Source organism: Mobula birostris, chromosome 1, assembly GCF_030028105.1.
Source record: "Mobula birostris isolate sMobBir1 chromosome 1, sMobBir1.hap1, whole genome shotgun sequence".
Classification (NCBI taxonomy): domain Eukaryota; kingdom Metazoa; phylum Chordata; class Chondrichthyes; order Myliobatiformes; family Myliobatidae; genus Mobula; species Mobula birostris.
In genome coordinates, this window is record NC_092370.1 from 147,131,591 (window position 1) to 147,148,434 (window position 16,844).

At 40.7% G+C, this 16,844-nt stretch overlaps 1 protein-coding gene across 5 annotated transcripts in view; it reads right to left on the bottom strand.

Moving 5' to 3' along the window:
- Positions 1-16,844, bottom strand: part of zfpm2a (zinc finger protein, FOG family member 2a) — a 1,013,454-nt gene that overhangs the window by 612,903 nt on the left and 383,707 nt on the right. The gene's annotated exons all lie outside the window — the stretch shown is intronic.

A 16,844-nucleotide genomic window follows, 5' to 3' on the forward strand; every position in this document is an offset into this window, starting at 1 on the left:
AAACAGTAAGCCAAGAACTCTCATCCAACAAACTTCCTAGCTCTTTACTTTACCCTCTCCTGGTTTCACCTCTCACCTAACACCTTGTATTTCTTTCTCCCGTTCCCCCCCCCCCATCTTCTTTCTCTAACTTCTCTTCCTTTCCAGTACTGATGAATGGTCTTGGCCCAAAATATCAACTGTTCACTCTTTTCCATAGATGCTGCTTGGTCCGCTGAGATCCTCCAGCATTTTGTGTGTATTGCTTTGGATTTCCAGCATCTCCTGATTTTCTCATGTTTATGATAAACTCTCAAATAATAACTTAAGCATTTCTGAGAATAATACCTTCGTAAGAGTCAAAATTAATGCTCATAATTAACCTGAATTCAAAATATCAGGAAAGTAAACTTTTAATTTACTTGATGAATACCTAGGAATGTGCTATAGTATATGCACATCATATTATTATTTGTAAAGATTGCTGGACAAGCTGTTAATGGGAACTGTTGTTTGCTGTCATTTTTATTCCACAGCCTGGAAACCAGTGTTGGCACTTAGACTCCTACTTGTGGTATGTTAATTTTATTAATCGGTAATTTAGTGAGTGCTATTTAGCCCGAGTTTATGTCTATTTGCCAACTACTACGAAGTTCATTGTGGACTGGACTGCTAAAGTCTGTTAAATCACAGAGAAAATGTGCCAGTCATCAATCCTGTTATTGCCCATATAACAACCTGTTAAGAATATACAACTGTTTGGAATATAACACTCTACATATAGACACCATGCTCAACCTCACATAATACTGAATATTCCCAAGGAAAAATGAACTGCTATACTTGACCTTGCAATTCTAGTTTTTTTGATATGAATTAAAATGATTTCAGTATCATAACAAATGGCAGGAGCAGCAAGAGAAGGAAAGAAATCTGGCCAAATGGAAGATACACTACAAGGTTGCGGCAAATAGTCAATTGGAAACAAGATGTTGGAAGAGCCTTTTATATAATGGGATTAGTTCCTTAAAATTGCATCTAGAAAATAGTAGTTAACCTGTCAATACCAGTATCTAAAGATCTGTATAACTGATCCAGAGATATACATTTAAATCCTACAATGACACCTGGGAAGTGAAACTGAAATATTTCAACAGCCCTAAAAAAAAAACCTGGCATTAGTAATGGTAGCCATGAAACTCCAGACTGATGTGAATGTCCAGAAGATCGGCTGGTAGGTTGTTCCAAGGATCTTGGACAACTTGCCATAGTTCTTCTGTAGACTTTGGCTGTCTTACTTGCTTCTGTCTCTACATGTATTCCCAGACAGCCTTAACGATGTTGAGATCAAGGCTCTGTGGAAGCCATACCTGCTGTTATAGAGCTTCTTCTTTTTCTTTTTGATGAAGATAGTTCTTTATGATTTTGGCCGTGTGTTAGGGGTTATTATCCTGCTTCAGAACGAAGTTAAAACCTATCAGATGCCTCCACGATGGTATTGCAAGATGGATGAAAACCTGCTTGTACTTCTCAACATTGAGATTCCATTAATTCTGACCAGATCTCCAACTACATTTGCAGATATGAAAACCCAAACCTGTAGGGAACCTCCACCATGCTTCTCTGTTTGCTGGAATGCTGTGCTCTCTAGCTCTTCTACGGACTGCGGCCTGTTTGAGCCAAAAAATTCAAATTTTGACTCATCTGTCCACAGCACTTGCTCCCAATGTTCAGTATGTTTTTGTATGTAGGTGAGTCTTTTGGCTTTGTTTCCACTTCAGAGGAATAGCTTTTTTAGCAGCTGTTCCATGAGAACCACTTCTGACAAGAGTTCTCCAGATTGTAGAGGGGTTCCAGTGGTTTCTGTGAGTTCAGCACTATAGCATTGCTGGACTTCTACCAATTTAGAAGGGACGTCAGTTTGATGTATCTCTCGTCTGCTGCTCTTACTTTCCATGGCCAAACACAGCGTTTCTGGTCCTCAATCTTCACTATTTCTTTCTGCTTCTTCAGAAAAGCTTAGACAGCACATCTTGAAACTTACACTGCCTATAAAAAGTATTCAACCCCCTTGGAAATTTTCATGTTTTATTATTTTATAACATTGATTCACAGTAGATTTAATTTGGTTTTTTTGACACTGATCAACAGAAAAAGGCTCTTTCGTGTCAAATTGAAAACAGATCTCGACAAAGTGATCTAAATTAATCACAAATATGAAACACAAAATAATTGATTGCATAAGTATTCACTCCCTTCAAGTCAGTATTTAGTAGATGCATCTTTGTCAACAATTACATCCTTGAGTCTGTGTAGGAAGGTCTCTATCAGCTTTGCACATCTGGACACTGCAATTTTTTTCCCATTCTCAGAACCATAGTACACTACAGCACAGAAAACAGGCCATTCAGCCTTTCTAGTCTGTGCCGAAACATTATTCCGCTAGTCCCATTGACCTGCATCCAGTCCGTAACCCTCCAGACCTCTCCCATCCATGTACATATCCAATTTATTCTTAAAACTTAAGACTGAGCGCGCATTTACCACGTCAGATGGCAGCTCGTTCCACACTCCCATCACTCTCTGAGTGAAGAAAAAGTTCTTTACAAAACTGCTCAAGCTCTGTTACATTGCATGGAGATCGTGACTAAACAGACCTTTTCAAGTCCAGCCACCAATTCTTAACTGGATTGAGGTCTGGACTCAGATTTGGCTACTCCAGGACATTAAATTTGTTGTTTTAAGCCATTCCTGTGTAGCTTTGGACTTTATGCTTGGAGTCATTGTCTTGCTGGAAAACAAATCTATTCCCAAAATCAGATAGCACGTCAGATGGCAGCTCATTCCACACTCCAACCACTCTCTGAGTGAAGAAGTTCCCCCTAATGTTCCCCCTAAACCTTTCACCCTAAAGCCATGTCCTCTCGTATTGATCTCTCCTAATCTAAACGGAAAGAGCCTATTCACATTTACTCAGTCTATACCCCTCATAATTTTGTAAACCTCTATCAAATCTCCCCTCATTCTTCTACACTCCAAGGAATAAAGTCCAAACCTGTTCAATCTTTCCCTGCAACTCAACTCCTGAAGACCCGGCAACATCCTAGTAAATCTTCTCTGTACTCTTTCAATCTTACTGATATCCTTCCTACAGTTAGGTGACCGGAACTGTAGACAATACTCCAAATTTGGCCTCACCAATGTCTTATACAACCTCCCCATAACATCCTAACTCCTATACTCAATACTTTGATTTATGAATGCCAGGATGTCAAAAGCCTTCTTTACAACCCTGTCTACCTGTGACGCCACTTTCAGGGAATTACGTATCTGAACTCCCAGATCTCTTTGTTCCTCCGCACTCCTCAGTGCCCTACCATTTACTGTGTATGTCCTACCTTGATTTGTCCTTCCAAAATGCAACACCTCACACTTGCCTGCATTAAATTCCATCTGCCAGTTTCTGGCCCATTTTTCCAGTTGGTCCAGATCCCTCTGCAAGCTTTGAAAGCCTTCCTCGCTGTCCACAACGTCTCTAATCTTAGTGTCATCAGCAAACTTGTTGATCCAATTTACCACATTATTATCTAGATCATTGATATAGACACAAAACAACAATGGTCCCAGCACAGATCCTTGAGGCACACCACTATTCCCAGGCCTCCAGTCTGATAAGTCCACTACCACTCTCTGTCTTCTCCCACACAGCCAATTTCGAATCCAGTTTACAACCTCTCCTTGGATACCGAGTGTCTGAACCTTCTGAATTAACCACCCATGTGGGACCTTGTCAAAGGCCTTACTGAAGTCCATGTAGACAACACCCACAACCTTTCCTTCGTCTACTTTCTTGGTAATTTATATCTTTGTTTAGTCATGTACTGGGCTGTATACCTGCAAAGTAATCACATTTTTATTTGAAAGGTGGTCTATTGCTTAATATAAACAAAAGAAAATCAGCAGATACTGGAAATCCAAGCAACACACTCAAAATACTGGAGGAACTCAGCAGGCCAGGCAGCTTCTATGGAAAAGAGGGAACAGCTGATGTTCCGGACTGAGATCCTTCATCAGGACTCAACCAGAAACGTTGACTGTTTACTCTTTTCCATTCATGCTGCCTGGCTTACTGAGTTCCTCCAGCATTTTTTTGCGTTGCTATTACTTAATATATTACTTTCTTTAAAGAAATACAAAAATTTCTCTGTAACATTTTATTGATTTTGGAAAATGAATGTTTGGAAATCTAAAATTTATTCTTTTCTACTGACACACTAATGCAGAAGACAAAAAATAAACATCCAAGACAACATTTATAAAAAATATACAAATGTAGAATTTTGCATAGCACTGTATGGGAATATGCAAAACTCTGCATTCATAATTGCGCTTTGCCCTGACAATCAAATCTTCTGAACAAATGAAGAACTGGTATCAGCTATTTTCCAAAGAAATCACTAAATGATGAACAACTTCATCAAAATTATGAGCAAATAGTACAATTCCACTTGTACACTCAGTAGCCACTTTATTAGGTACATTAGGTTGATTAATACAAACATCTAATCAGTCAATCATGTGGCAGCAACAACCCATAAAGGCATGCAGACACGGTCAAGAGGTATAGTTGTTGCTTGGACCTAAGATAGCCATAGAAAGGTACAGCCCAGAAACAGAAACAGGCCCATCTAGTCCATGCCTAGTTACATCAACCTGTACCCAGACCTCAGGCTTCAATACCCCTCCTGTCTACGTACCTATCCAAACTTCTCTGAAACGTTGAAATCGGCTTACATGCTTCACTTGCGATGGCAGCTCGTTCCACACTCTCATGACCACATCACATCTGACTGCAGAAGAAATGTGATCTAAGTGAGTGTGACTGGAATGATTGTTGTTGTAGATGGGTGGTTTGTGCATCTCAGTAACTGCTGATCTCCTGGGATTTTCAAGGACAATAGTTTCTTGAGTTTACAGAGAATAGTGCAAAAAAACCCAAAAAGTAAACATCCAGTGAGCAGTAGTTTTGTGGGCAAAAACACCTTCTTAATGAGAGGTCAGAGGAGAATGGCCAGACTGGTTCAAGTTGACAGGAAGGTAACAGAAACTCAAATGACCACAGCGGTCATTAGCACAGCAGTGTGCAGAAGAGAATATCTGAACGCACAATACGTCGAACCTTGAAGCAGCACAAGATCATGGATATGCACACAGTGGCCATTTTATTAGGTACCTCCTATACCAATAAAGTGACCACTGAATGTATACTAAATTATTGAAAGCACCCGTACTATACAATGTGCTCCAAATAAACCTGAAGCAACTTAGTCTCTCAATAGCTAGTTGACGAGCAAAATCAATGTAGTACTACACAGGTTCTTGGAGAACAACTTTCAATTTGTTCACAAATGTCATCAAAATTCAAGTTGTAAAATGAGGTAAAGAGGTGTGGAAAAATGGTTTCTTGAAGACCAGGCCTGGCTTCATTAGCCATGGCTCTGGAAACTCCAACATCGGTGGCTGGTATGGTGGTGCAACAGATCGTGCAGTTACCTCCTAGCTCCAGCTCACTGGAATTCATCCTGATTTTGGTTCTGTCTGCATATTCACCCTGTGGATTTCATCCTGGTCCTCTAGTCTCTTCCCATCTCCCAAAGACACAAACACAGAACATACAAAGGTACAGCACAGTAACACAGTGTCTGTGCCAAACATGATGATGATTTAAATTAATCTGATATACCTGTAGATAATCCATACCCCTCCATTCCTGTATATTCATGTGCCAGTCTAAAAGCTTCTTAAACACCATTATCATGTCTGTTTTCATCACTACCCGTGGCAACGTGTCCCAGACACCAACCGCTCTCTACATAAAACAAAATTGTTCTACATAGTGCCTTTACACTTCCACCTCTCACTTTAAATATACTGTCTATCCTCTAGTATTTGACATTCCCACCTAATGGCATGAACATTCATTTTGATAACTTCCAGTAATTTCTTCCTCACTCGCTTTTTTCCACTCTCCTTTTCTGTTTTTTCATTCCCCATTCTGGTTACCCTCTCAAACTTACTTTTCCTCTTCCTCCGTCCTCATGACCTATCCATCACCTCCTTCTGGGCTCCCTCCTCCTTCCCTTTCTTCCTTGGTGCACTTTGCTCTGCCATTAGATTCCTTCTTCTTCAGCCATTTACCTCTTCCATCTATCACCTCCCAGCTTCTTACATCCTCCCACCACCCCCCCTTCACCTGGTCTCATCTATCACCTCCCAGCTTCTTACATCCTCCCACACCCCCCACACCTTTTCACCTGGTCTCATCTATCATCTGCCAGCTTCTTACATCCTCCCACACCCCGCCCCCCCTTCACCTGGTCTCATCTATCACCTGCCAGCTTCTTACAGTCCTGATGAAGGGTCTTGCTCTTTATTTCCCTCCGTAGATGTGTCCTGACCTGCTGTGTTCTTCTGCATTTTGATTGTGTTGCTCTGGATTCCCAGCACCTGCAGTCTCCCTTGTAAATTCTATGTGCTGCCTGGAGTTTGGTCATTTGCTTTTCCATATGCATTTTATCTAAGTTGTACAAGAATTCTGACGTTCATAAACGTCCATATGTTACACACTGAAAGTGTCCTACATTTAAATTAGACATTTATAAAATACTTGGGCACCTTTATGGTTCTGCTTGCATTCATATATCTGTCATTTCTGCTTCTATGAGAAGTCACTAGTCCTATTAATTGCCTTCTTCTTTCCCATTTCATAGAACCAAGGTTTACTGCGTCAGAGTGGTAAACCTGCCTTTTCTCCCTCTAATATCCCATTCTTAATCAATTTTGCTCAGTTAACTGCTGCTTAAATGGGCTTGTAATTGTACTTCACAACTGATTATCAGGATTATTGATTCTGCCACTTTATTGGTTGTCCTGCCAAGTGAGCATTGAAGCACACATTTTAATGCACTAATTGAAATGTGTTAAGTAACTTTTTATATAACCCTTGAAAACCCACAATAACACTCCATAGCACAATAAAGCAATTTCCTGCCTTACAGTTTATACAATCTGCTTAAAGAAACACTGAAGTAATTTTTCCATTTTGTTGCATTGAATTAACAAGTGTGTGTAATCAATTGAAAAAGGGCGGAGATTCTTTACACTGATTTCCATCTACTTAGCATCTCAAACATTTTCTCAGTTGTTTATGCAAACACGATAGAAAGCTTGTCAGTTTAAAAAACTACATTGAAATTAAGCTTCTGTAAAATAACTTGTGTAAAATAGCTGTACTGAGGTCTTCATAAAGCTTTATACAGCAGCTTTATAAAGTACATTTGAGGAGAGTAGTGAGATTTGCGAAAAACATATTATAACCACTTCATTTTGCCTTTTGATTATTTCCTGATCCACTATTGGCTGTAAGAAGGCTTCAAGAAGAGTCTTACAGCTGTTATATATAGTGCCTATATAAATGTATTTACCCCCCGCCACCCCAGGAAGTTTTCATGTTTTATTGTTTTACAACATTGAATCAGTGGACTTAATTTTGCTTTTTTGACACTGATCAACAGATCTCTAATAAGTGATCTAAATTAATTACAAATATCAAACTTAAAATAATTGATTGCATAAGTCTTCATCCCCCCCCCCCTTTAATATGATACATCAGATCATCACTGGTGCAACCAATTGCTTTTACAAGTCACATAATTAATTACATGGAATGGAAATCTGTTTTTGGAGATCTGTGTGCAGTCAAGGTGTTTTAATTGATTGTAGTAAAAATAAAGCTGTACCTGGAAGGTCTTGGCAAAAACTACACCATGAAGACAAAACAATACTCCAAGCAACTCTGCAAAAAAGGCTATTGAAAATCACAAGTCAGGATTTGGATACAAGAAAATTTCCAATTAACTGAATATCCCTTGGAGTACTGTTAAGTCAATCATCAAGAAATGAAAAGAACATGGCATAGCTGTAAATCTATCCACAGCAGTCCATCCTCAAAAACTGAGGGAGGCCACCAAGAAACCTATGACAACTTTGGAGGAGTTACAAGCTTCAGTGGCTGAGATGGCAGAGACTGTGCAAACAATAACTGTTGCCCAGGTGCTTCACTAGTCGCACCTTTATAGGAGTGCAGCAAAGAGAAAGCCACTGTTGAGAAAAACTCACATGAAATCTCTGCTAGAGTTTGCCAGAAGGCATGTGAGAGACTCTGAAGTCAGTTGGAAGAAGGTTCTATGGTCTGATGAAACCAAAATTGAGCTTTTTGGCCATCAGACTAAGTGCTATGTTTGGCATAAGCCAAACACATCATCAGAAACACACCATCCCTACCATGAAGCATGGTGGTGGCTGCATCATGCTGTGGGGATGCTTCATTGCAGCAGGCCTTGAAGGCTTGTGAAGGTAGAGGGTAAAATTAATGAAGTAAAATTCGGGGAAATCTTGAAGGAAACCTTATGTGCAAACCTTATAGAGACTTATCCACAGACTCAAGGTTGTAATTGCTGCCAAAGGTGCATCTACAAAATACTAACTTGAAGGAGGTGAATGCTTGTGCAATCAATTATTTTGTGTTTAATATTTGAAATTAGTTTAGATCACTTTGTAGAGATCTGTTTTCTCTCTGACACGAAAGAGTCGTATTCTGTTGATCAGTGTCAAAAAAGCCAAATTAAATCCACTGTGGTTCAATGTTGAAAAACAATATAAAAGATAGGAAGGATAAAAGATGGCATCCTTGGCAGGTTTGTTTACAAGAGAGTCAAGCTACATTTCATCTTCTACATAATTCACAGGCAGAGGTACTTTCACAGCATGTCCATATAACCGATTCACAACTTCTGAGCACCATATGGTGCAATGGCATTGAACTGCAGGAGTTGGGTTTATTGTCACTTATATTCTTAAGCCTTTCTTCCAGAATTACTTGAATTTTGTCATACAGTCAGAAAGCCCTTAAGTGTTTTCAATTGTTTTCTCTCTCCAACCGCTCATTATGCATCTCCTTCTACCTCAACAGGCTGAAAGAGTGGTTTCTTTTAAGTAGAATATGGAAGTTAATGTGCTATTTGACCAATCCTGCATGGGATAAGAGCTGCTCAATTAGTCCATCTCCCATTACTGAAATTGGACAGTCCCCAAAATTGGATTTCAATGAAAGTCTTTGATAATGCAGACAGGAGACAGTATATCGTGCTGCTTGCTCATTTGAATTACTTCTGCATCTAGCCAAATGTACAGTCATCGGTAAGACAATTCTCCAAGTGATTAATATTGTAAATAGCTATCCTACCTAAGCCTCATCAAAACTTCTCGTGGTTATGTAGGGAATGAATCCGATCTAGGAAATAGTGAGGAATGGTTCAGCCTTGAAAAGAATAGGATCCAAGATTACTGGATGCTACGCCACACGCTTTAATGATGGAGGTACTCAGTGGGCAAATTAATTCACGGCTAGTAGAAGGCCCTCAGCACAAAAAGGACATTGAACATGAGCTGAAATTAAATTATTTTCACTACTGTCAGTCATGCAAGTTCCAGATGGAGATTCAGAAATATCATTGCACTCAGGTGTAGAAGGATTCTTCATTGCTGTTTCTGTACAATTTTGTTTGACCAGTCATGGTTCTTAACCCTGAACTGAACCCCAAACCTGGAGGACCGGTGCACCACTCTTAGTCTAGCCTCTACCCTTTGACCTGTTTGTCATGAATGACTCTACCAAAACCCAAAGCATAAAGCCCTGACTCCAGCCAACATAGTTCTTTGGGTCATTGAGGCACGCAGGCCTGCAAACCTCTTGTGGTCATCTTGGGGGATAACCTGACTGGACTGGGTGATGTGCAACATAGCTCTTTGGGTGTGAGCCTTGTAGCTGTGTTCAGTCGGTAATAGAGTAAATGGATCAGTACAGATAGTGAGTGTTGACGGGTCACTAATGAGTTGTTGCAAAGTGAGCAGAAATTGGTGTTAATGATGCAGTGTAAGGATCACAATTCTCCACAAAGACAGGACAGTTCAGTCTTTTACAGGTAGAGGAGGTGAAGTATGCTTTATGATTAACTCATCACTGTGCACAGATATGGCAATTCTGTCTCAGTCCTGCTCACCCGACCTGCAGTCAAATGTAGCCCATTTTATCTGTTGAGGGAGTTTTCTGCCACCATCCACATTAGACAAGCACTGGAGGAGCTGAGTAACATAATCAGCAAGTACAAAACAGAACACCCTGATATTTTCCCAATGATGCCTTGAGTCAGTGGACTGGACTGTATTCAGGAATCCATCTTTGGATCTGAATAACCATGCCACAGTTGTCTTCGACTTCATCAAGACTTGTGCAGATGTGTGTGTACCTTCAAGAGCATATCAGACTTGCCAAAAACAAAAGCCATGGATGAACCAGTAGATTCAAAGTCTGCTGAGGGCTAGATCTGCGGCATTCAAGACGGATGATCCAGAACTATATAGGAAGTCCACGTACAATCTACAGAAGGCTATTTTACAGGAAGAGTAAACCTCAATTGCGATTGAGGTTAGAGACAGAATCAGATGCACATCAGTTCTGGCAGGGTTCACAGGCCATTACTTCCTACAAAGCGAAACCCAAAGCCACGAATGGCTATGATGCTTCAATCCCACATTAGCTCAGCGCTTTTTATGCATGCTTGGAAAAGGAAAATAAAACTACACCTGTGCAAATCCCTGCAGCATCTGGTGACACTTTGATCTCTGTCTTGGAGGCTGATGTCAGACCATCTTTCAAGCCGTCCAGTATTGCCTTCTCCAAAAGATTATTAATTTTCCTGAAGTGCCACTCTAGATGTGTGTATGCAGGAGAAACCAATTGTCCTATCTCAGAAAGGCAGCATTTGTACTTCTATCACTGCCCCCTGCTAGTGACCTTGTGTTGACTGTCAGTCAGGCTGCTGTCCACAGAAAGCTTTCTAGACCCAGAGACGCTCAACGTCAATCTTCACAGTCACTTGTGGTCTTCTCCAGTAAAAGACAGCAACCTTCCACAAGCCGTGGTCTGTAACAATCACTGGGATATCATTTTGTACAAGCAAAAGTATTAGAAAAACAGATACTAAAAGCTTGTGCAGGATCAGTTTACTTTTGCATGCAATGTGTCATGCTTTCAATTTTGAAAATTGATTTGGAATTTTTTAACCTTGTGAGTTTTAAAATTTTTTACCTCAGGCTGAAGAAAGTTATAGATACTTAGCCACTTGGTAGTGAAAAATGAGTTGCATTTATTAGAATTACCCTTAAATGAGTTCTTCTTGGATAGTGCAGAGTCTGTTGAGTATTCTCCTTCCTTTTCTTTGCTCTTCCTCCTGATCCTCACTTGATGACTTAGTCAGCCCACTCATGAACATCAGTCCTGTGCCACATGCAGCAGAACACCATGAGTCTTGACACATAGTTTTAAACTCTAGGCAAAGCAAGCAATTTCTAGACACAAGTTTGATCACATTTCATGTGGCAGCATGGCTTTCATTGTAAGCATGGTGCACAAGCATTTCTGGATTGTAATCATACTGCAGCTGCCTCAAAGTCACTCTTTGGTGTGCAATGAAGACTCAGCAGCAGTGAAGTACTACAAAATGATGTGACCATGGCTGTTGGCAGTATCATGGGTGTTGACTTGTATGATTTGCTACCTACAGTCAAACACAGGGGCTGTGATCTCCTTTCATTCTGATGGAGAGCAGATGTGTAATGCAGTGATCAAAAAACAACATTTATAAGTATACCAGACTATGCAGCTGGCAACAATCATTATGAAACCAAAGGTTTATAACACCTACTTCCTCTCGCAAGGAGATATAAAATATACTTGGCTCTTATCTGTATAATATCTGTTCCTGAACCTGGTGATGTTGGACGTAAGGCTCCTGTACCTCCTTCCCGAAGGCGGCAGCGCGAAGAGAACATGGCCTGAATGGTGAGAGTCCTTGATGATGGATGCTGCTTTCTTGTGGCACTGCTTCTTGTATGAGGAGGGCTTTTCCTATGATATACTGAGTGGGAGGGCTTTTCCTGTGAGGGACTGAGCGGGGAGCGCTTTTCCTGTGAGGGACTGAATGGGGAGGGCTTTTCCTGTGATGGACTAAGCTACATTCATCACTTTCTACAGGAACTCTGCAGATGCTGGAAACTCAAGCAACACACATAAAAGTTGCTGGTGAACGCAGCAGGCCAGGCAGCATCTCTAGGAAGAGGTACAGTCGACGTTTCAGGCCGAGACCCTTCGTCAGGACTAAGAGCATTAGCATTTCCATACCAGGTTGTGATGCAACCAGTCAGGAACTCCACAGTGCATCTACAGAAGTCTGTTTTAGATGACATGCCAAATCTGCACAAACATCTAAGAAATTAGAAGCACCTCCATGCCTTCTTTGAAATGGCACTTACGTGCTGGTCCTCTGTGAACTGATAACATCACGGAAAACAACGTGGTTCTTAAATTGCTCTGAGGTTGTCGCTGCAGATTGTATCAAGGACTTGCAGAACGCAATTGTTTCACACATTGTTCCTTATTGGATTGGAGGATATGGCCTCCTCTTCAGACCCTCCTCCTTTTTAGACCATTACACTAACTTGCCCTACCTAGTCTGTGTAAACTCTGCTCTTTATTTGACCTAATGCATTTATGTCTGACAGCCAGTAGTTCATGCAGGAAAAGTGATTCATTACTTGCCACACCACAACCTATCAAAATTTTCAGCCTGAAACAAATAAATGAATACCAAATACTTACAAAGCAACAGCCAAAATTACATGTAATGGAATATCTTGACATTTTTAAGTGTCATAAATGTAAGTATCTCTTTGTTATATTTCACTTTATCAGATACTAGCTGAAAATCCATACACATAGTGACCACACCATCTTTGTTAAGGTCAGTATTTTACCAAAAAATTCAGAATTAAATTGGTCAAACTCAATTTGTCTTTTACAGATCTTACTAGACTTCCATAAGCAAATTTTAATTTTATCTCTAAAAAACTCTCTTTGCAACACTAAGCTGATTCCTGCAATTATTGGATTTATTCTTCCTTCCTTTTTACCTTCAGAGATATTTAAATACTGTGACCAAACAAATATCTGCAATTTATTTCCTTGGTAACCTGAGGTGCATCCCATCCAGTCTGTATGTTTTGCATCGGTCAATTAACTTTATCGCTCAGATTGAAATTGGGTTGTTTGTGATACTTTCCAGTACTCACCCAAAAGACCTTTCTCTGTCATTGTCTGCCAGTTATCACACAACATAGCAAAGAGCTGAGAAGAGTCACTCCCTGCAGGCTTTCAGCAAGAGGATGAGTAGCAGGAGACAGGAAGAGCACGAGCAAGAAGACAAGGAAGAAAAGGGAGAGAAGAGCTGTCTTCCACTGGCAACACTGATAAGACACGAGGATAATCTAATAGATCACATGTTCACACAACATTAAATATTTCATTATTTGCTGCTTTTTTATAGGCATATATCACTACAACAGTGATACAAATTCTACTAATTAGAAGCCTGGACAACATTGTAATGATTGTCCACCACTTGCAATCTTCGTCAGCAGTACATTCTAGGTCATATTTTTGAAGAATATTCTTTACTACAGAGATGCTCAACATTTGGATGCACAGTGTATATTTCCCAGTGAAATTCCAGTGTCAGATGTTCAAAGAGCATCACGAGAATGCCTAGCCTATTAATTGCCTCAGGTGGCCTCCTACATGATGTCTGATTCCATTCATGACAAGCATGGCTCCATTACACGTGCACCATACTGTCCAGTTAGGAGCAATCCTCTCACGAAGTCCTTTCATAACACGCCTTTCAAACATTAACTAACTGGGATATTTAAACAGTATTGATGGCAACTGGCTCAATAGATCCATTACCTGGGTAGATTTCATAAATAACATGGCAACACACTGTGTAAAATGGCAAAAGCTGATTCCTTACATTGAAGAAAGCATTATCTGAATAACTACAGAGATTATATTGAACTCACAGACCAGGAAACATTGACTCTCCTGTTCCACATTAATTGTTCACTGCATACCTGAGAGACAACCACTAAGATACTTGCACTCAATTCCATGAAGGAGAAAGTTAAATAATACCTGTTCAGCTCAAGATCAATTAAAGTATCTACATCTGAATAGATGTAGATATTTTTCTAATAAGGAGTTCATCATGATGGGAATGATACACTGTGGTCTCTTTTGCAGCAGTTACTTCGATGCTTTTACCTCTATAAGCATGTTTTATTGGCAAATTAGATGCAAGATGCTAAGAAATGGATTTATTTGTCCATCCCTTTATGCATGCCATTCTGGATAGGAACCTCTATGACCATGGAAAATGGAGCCAAATGGTTAGAGGTTGTGCGTAAACCCAGTTAACCCTAACCTAATCGCGGGACAATTTACAATGACCAATTAACTCACTCAGTTCATCTCTGGACTGTGGGAGGAAACTAGAAGACCCAGACAAAACCCACACATTCAACAGGGAGGAAGTACGAAGACTCCTTACAGAACGGCATCAGAATTGAACTCTGAAACATCCCAGGCTGTAATAGTGTTGCACTATCCGCTACATAACATGACGCCCTGGGATTGTCAGGGTTGCTAAGGCTGCATGCCTCAAAGGGTTGAAAAGGCCGTATGGCTTAATAAGTAAATAAATGATGAGGAATGCAAGCAATCAGAGACAAGGCTGGATTGTCTCACCCATGCTCACTGATAACACCTTGGCCACACTGCAGTGATTCAACCTGATCTCTCATTATGATTAAAGCAAAACACTTTTTGCTCATGTGTTTCAATCAGTTGTCATCTCTTGCCATGTTTCAAAGGTTTAATCTAGTTCCTTAGATTACAATAAGGAAAAGAAGTACAATGCACCAGCCATACTCCCTTCAGTGTTTCCAATCAAAGCTTGGCAAAATACTTCCCTTTCACAAACAGTGATAAGGTAAAATAAAAATGCTTTTACAGAGTTAAACATCAAAAGGAAATTACAAATATCAGAACTTAAAAGTTCTTTAATTTCAGGTAAAGCTTGCAAAATGAATGTGAAATTTACTAATCATCTTAAACTCTGATTAATGATATCTAGTGCTTCCTAACTGTGCTTGCTTTTCAAGTGAGTTTAATGGTGCTACTGCCATACTGCAATGGTCCCCTAGCACCTGACTTCTGGAAGTCTACCTTCTTTCCAAAGTGCTAGAAGCAGATGCCTATGATAGACACACAAGATGCTGGATAAACTCAGCGGATCAGGCACCATATATGGAGAGAACAGATTCTCTCTAGAGGTAAACACAAGAAAGTCTTCAGACGCTGGAAATCCAAGCAAAACACATAAAATGCTGGAGGAACTCATCAGGTCAGGCAGCATCTATGGAAATCAAGGTTTCGGGCCGAGACCCTTTCTTAGTACTGCCAGAATGAAAAGGCGGGGGGAGAGGAAGGAGGATAGCTGGAAGATAGGTGAAGTCAAATGGTGGGAAAGGTAAAGGGCTGGAGAAAAAAAAGAATTTGATAGGAGAGGAGAGTAGACCATAGGAGAAGAGGAAATTAGAAGTGGGGGGGGGAGGGAGGTGATAGGCAGGTAAGAAGAGGTAAGAGGCCAGGGTTGGGAATAGAACTTGGGAGGGGGAGGGAATTTATTTTTTTACCAGAAGAGGAAATCAATATTCATGCCATTTGGTTGGAGGCTACCCAGACAGAATATAAGGTGTTGCTCCTCCATCCTGAGGGTGGCCTCATCTTAGCACAAAGGCCATGGACCAACATGTCAGAATGGGAATGGGAATCCGAATTAAAATGTTTGGCCACTTGGGAAGTTCTACTTTAGCAGATTGAGCGGAGGTGCTTGACGAAGCAGTCTCCGAATTTACAATGGGTCCCAATGGGTAGAGAAGCCTGCATCGGGAGCACCAGACACAAATGACCACCCCAGCAGATTCACAGGTGAAGTGTTGCTTCACCCGGAAAGACTGATTGGGGCCCTAAATGGAGATGAAGAGGGGAGGTGAATTGGCAGGTATAGCACTTGGGCTGCTTGCAGGAATAGATGCCAAGAGAGAGATTAGTGAGGAGGGACAAATGGACAAGAGAAACAGGGAGGGACAATACCTGTGGAAAGCTGCCTAATCAGCTGAGCTCCTCTAACATATTCTATTTTGCTCCAGATTCCAGCATCTGCAGATCCCTCATGACTCATGTCTGTGATGAAAGTCCACCGTGAATTCCTGCCCTTAAAGGGCCAGCTTCCAATTATTGTGGCAATAATCTAAAAAAGCAGGTGGTGGGCACTAGTGAAGGCACAGACACACAGCCAGTGATGGTGGGAGAAATCCTGAGAGAAACTGCCAAGGTAGTGACTGAAAAGATAACTATTCAAATGTGTTGCGGCTTAAACCACCTTAGTGTCATGAGAGCAAACCAGACTTTGTCAATTCAAAAGAAATACGCCAGTATGTTCCATGATGGCTCCACTGAGAACTATTGAGACATCTATCAGTTCCTAGAAAATAGCAATTCGCTCACACTGGAGATCAAACTGATGGTTAGAAGTGTTAGTGGAGCTATGGTATGCTTGGACTGCGATGTCTGTATCTTCCATGTATACTTCCAGAGTACTGGCGGTAGCTGATCCAAAAGTGTGTGTTGATACCAGAGTGCAAGTGATACTGCCCTAGCTCTTTAGTACTGTTTGCAAAGCATTTGTTGTAGATTTATCCATAACCCTAGTTAACTTGTGCATTCAATGTGACAGGCCTAAAAAGGTAGTCGTCATTTCACTGTGTATCCCGACTGTGTATTTCCTATT